The following is a 4,355-nucleotide window of genomic DNA, read 5'->3' on the forward strand; positions in this document are numbered from 1 at the left end:
TTTAGCGTGGGAGAACCTGTCTGTGCCGAACTAAAGTTTTGCATACCACAGAGCCAAGGGCCAGCACCAGCCCTTTGCTGTATCAGTAACAAATAAGCAACACGGGATTTGTCCCCGTTTCTTGAAAACGAGATTTAGGTTGTGATTTAGGATTCCTTGAGATCAAAATATGTACAAGTATGTTATTTGTTGGAAACAAATACTAGCAAGTTAGTTTTATGTGCTCCCAAAGTTATTGACAGACATTTTTCCAGGGCAGGACCCTGAATCTTTGAACACTGGCTCTGTGTGGACCTCCAGAGCACAATGACTGTCACCACCATCGGCTCTGCTTCTTGTCCAGTCCTCTTCCTGCCTATCATGCCAAATAATCTGCTCCCCTTTCTCCCTGTCTCTAAGAAGCTGAAAATTACTGTCAATAAGTAGAATTCAGTCTTCAACAGCTTCTCTGTTGGACCTCTGTCCACATTGAAGATGACTCTTGCTGCTTGTCACAGATTTCAGCGCTGACATCTGAGCCCTCATTCACATCAGATGTCTTGGGGCACCTGCATTAGGGCCTTGGCTTCCTCGGAGTTGCCTTTGGAAGCTGGGTGACCGATGGGTGCATGGAGTGTTCATCCCTGCAGGCTCCTGAGCTACAGAAAGGTCGGGTTTTGTAAGGTGCTCCTGGAGAGCCCAAGCAATCTTACTAGACCCCGGCTTTCTTTTATTTCTCCCAGTCTTGTGGAGTAATAGCACAGAGTAACGGAGTAATTCCTAAGATCAGCCCTTGCTTATCTCGGGTTCGATGGCAGCTGGTGCCGTGCTTTCTGCGATTCTGTTTCCAAATGTTGCCACCACCTGGTAAATACCAGCCGTGCGTGGCCTGGACTGGCCAACTGTTAGACCTGCCATGAGCTTCCTCCCCGGCAGTGAAGCTTTTTGATTACAGAAGCTATAGAAATACTGTGCGCAGTCAGTAACGTGCTGTAAGGTGTGTTCACTAAATTATTGTCCTTAATGGGGTAGGTCCTGCCCTTCTTTAGCTCTCAGTCCTTTCATGCCGGGAGGCCAAGAAGGGACTTTTCACTTTAGAATAGATTCCTTACCAACATCTCAGAGTTGAAACTCTCACTTAACTTTTGTTCCCTACATTTGTCTCCAACCTCCTCCCTGTATGAGGGTCAGCTGGGGATGCAAATAGGTAACTCCTAGTGTGCCAGCCCTGGGAATGTGTAAACAGAAGCGCTTATTCAAGTAGAAGTAACTCAGTTACCCAGGCTTGCTCTCCCAGACCATTTTTAGAAAATAACTTTATACTTTTTGTTTCCCTTTCTTCTCGTCTCACTGAGCTTTTTCATCTCTGCTGTTTGCTGGACTCCTTAATGTCCTCACCTATTGCTGCTTGTTTTGTAGTGCGAGAGGTGTGTAAGGCTAGGATCGAGCGTGATTGATGCTACCGCGTGCTGGGAACACCAGGAAGGATATCGGCTTATCCTGGGAAACCAGTGGGGGCTGGTATGAGAGCAGCTCCTCCCCAGGTCGGCATTCTGTAGCCTGGCGCAAATCAGAGCAAAGAAAACGGTCAGGCAGCTGCAGCCATACGTCAAATCTTTAGACAGGAACTTTTATCTTTGTGTGCCTCAGGCCCTCTCCGCTTTCAAATGGGAGCGATTCAAAGTGCTGTTTGTGAGCTACGCAACAAGCTGCTCCTCTTTGTTGGCATCCAAGCAATAAAAATAGTTCATACTTGGTTTCCCGAAGTATTCTTCCAAATAAAGAAGTATGGGAGATGCTGCAGAAAAATCCTGTCTGTCAAGATGCTATGAGGCTTGTGTTTGTAGGGAGGCCACTTTGGAGAAGGCTGATGGTAAGAAAATGAGTTTTTAATCTGATGATAAAATGCAGTACAGCAGTCCTGTCCCTGGTCCAAGAACACAGCTGATGCACAGAACATGCGTGGTAAACAGCTTAAAGACGGTTGAATTTGCTGAGATGAAGGGAGGTAAAACTGATACAAAGTCGTCTGTCTCTCGCACCTGTCTTGTTTACTTTTTTTTGCACTCCTAACCATTAACTGTTTCCCTAATCTCTGCTAATTACATCCTTAATTACATTAATATGCATTTTCAAATCTTAGCAGGAGAGCCTAAATTTTATAGCGTTGAAGCAGTGCTTTGAAGAGGCACGACCAAGTTTTAGGGGATGAGAGTAGCCGGTTCTTCTCTCCTAGACGCAAGGCTAACCTTACGCTGTGTTGTAGGGGTAAAGTACAGCCATAGCTTCACGATGTTGTACTCTACCCTTTGCTACGCATTCATCTGTGTAGTTCAGTGACTTCTTCAAAGCTTTCCTACTGCTTCCTAGAATAAGCTGTATAACTTGGAAAAGGGACATTGTTGGGTCGCTTTGGGGCCAAACTTGCAATATAACATCTTAATTGGAAAAACACAAAGTTCTTTAAAACTTTAGCTCAAACTGTGTAGTACAGAGCTTGAAAGTAAAAATTACAAATCAGTGAGACTTGTCTATTGCTGCAAATCAGGCAGAGAAAGGCAAGGGCTCTCTAAACGTGTCTTAATTCTTTCTCACTGCAGCCTGCTGTAGGAATTGCTGATGGAAAGGGAGCTCTGCTGCCTTCCAGAGCCGTAATCCAGAGGGTTCGGGGCTTTGTAGAACAAAGTAACCTGAGAGTGTCCCTTCAATGACAGAGCAGCCAGTTACCCAACTTAACATTCTTTCTCCTGTCACTGTTGATCTTTTAGTCTTGCTTATACGATGATACTGAGCATTCATCCTTTCATTAACTGATGCCTTTTCTTTCTTTCCTTTTCAGCAATACTGGAGTAATCGCTTCCTAAACAATTTTGCAGAAATGTAAGGTTGTTTTGTTGCGTGCATGTGTTTTTTAGCAACACATCTACCAAAATTTCTTCTGCATGTATCATGTGTAAAGATTCTTTGCTTTCCCTAAAACAAAACTCATTGTGTTATCTGTGGAAGAAATGTGTGGTACCATTAGGACTTCATTATCCAGACGTACAACCGTGCAATATAGCTTACTGAATTGGAAACTCTCTCCAGTGAAGTTTGGTTTCTGTGCTGCATGGAGAAGAGTTGGTTTATCCTTGAACAAGAACCGCGGAGCTGTCAGCCAGTTTTTCCACATTTCTGTATGTAAAATGTCAAGTTTATAAAATGTACAATATCAAACTAATGCATGCCTTCGGTTGTAGACAAATCTTTCTCTGTATTGTATCATCCGAACATACTACTCTGTACCAGCTTATGTACAATGCTATCCTATTTATAAAACTCATGGAAAACATTACAGATGAATGTTAAACTGTAAGCCTCCAGTTCATAACTTTGGGGTTTTTTTTTTATCATTTGTGCAAATCGACCTCTTTTGCACTGTAATGTAACTTATTTAAATCTAAGGCAGTAAGACAGATGTTGGTGCAATACAAAATCTTGTGATGCATTTCTCTAAAAAGCAACAAACGACTTAGCCAGTGATGACAACTGCATGTGCGACCTTTACAAGTTGTAAATAAGATCAATCGCCTGTTGACATGCTGACAGTAAGACGCATCACACCTAGTTTCATTTGTATCAGGTAAATAAATCTATTCTACAATACATACTTGGCCTGTTATTTTATGCACTTTGTTTTCCGCAGGTACATGCGTACATACTTCAGCGCTCGCTCTCTCTCATGCCAGGATGCCACTTACTAGCACCAACACCATTGCAATCTTTCCTCCTAGAACTATGCAGATGCCAGCCGCTCTCCAGCAGTGTTGACCTCCTCGCTGGTGTGATTTCCTCTGTCCAGGGCTGCGTGTGTGTGCTTAAGGGACACTGTCAAGTACTTTGATCACTCAGTTGTTTTGTTGGTTTTTTTTTTTTTAACTGCTCCATTGTTTGTAAAATCCCTCTGAGAAAATAAACATTTCTTTCCCAACTACATCTTTATTTTTTGTCCTTTTCTATTTTCTAAATTGTCCCAACTTGGAGCAGCTGTTAGTCTCTTCCCCCTTCCATGGGTAAAATGAAGATGAACCAAACGCACGTGGCGAGGAGCCCGCTGGGAGTGCTGCTGGCGGTTCTGGCTTATTCACGCCGCACACCCCGGGCTGCTCTGTCAGTGCACTGGAGCCATGAGCTCCTGCGACAGGATGCGAAGCGTTAGGCAAGACTAAAGCACTCCCAGGGTAAAAGCTGGATTTTCCAAGCGTCCTGTACTACTCTGCTCCAAAGCCCATAAACTAAGTTTTGTTTGGAGTAAGAGGAGGAGGAGCCCCTCTAACTCTGCAACTTCAGCCAGCCTCAGTAACGTGTTTTAAATTAAATGTAATGCCTCAGCCTCC

General features: G+C 43.8%; 1 protein-coding gene across 1 annotated transcript in view; it reads left to right on the forward strand.

Moving 5' to 3' along the window:
- The window catches only part of LOC104461326 (sarcoplasmic/endoplasmic reticulum calcium ATPase 2-like), a 44,865-nt gene extending 40,913 nt beyond the window's left edge, over positions 1-3,952 (forward strand). Inside the window, 1 exon segment of the mRNA XM_010072868.1 lies at positions 2,819-3,952. The gene's annotated coding sequence lies outside the window, so the exon portion shown is untranslated.
- Positions 3,953-4,355: the final 403 nt, after the last annotated feature.

Source organism: Pterocles gutturalis, unplaced genomic scaffold, assembly GCF_000699245.1.
Source record: "Pterocles gutturalis isolate BGI_N339 unplaced genomic scaffold, ASM69924v1 scaffold38087, whole genome shotgun sequence".
Classification (NCBI taxonomy): domain Eukaryota; kingdom Metazoa; phylum Chordata; class Aves; order Pterocliformes; family Pteroclidae; genus Pterocles; species Pterocles gutturalis.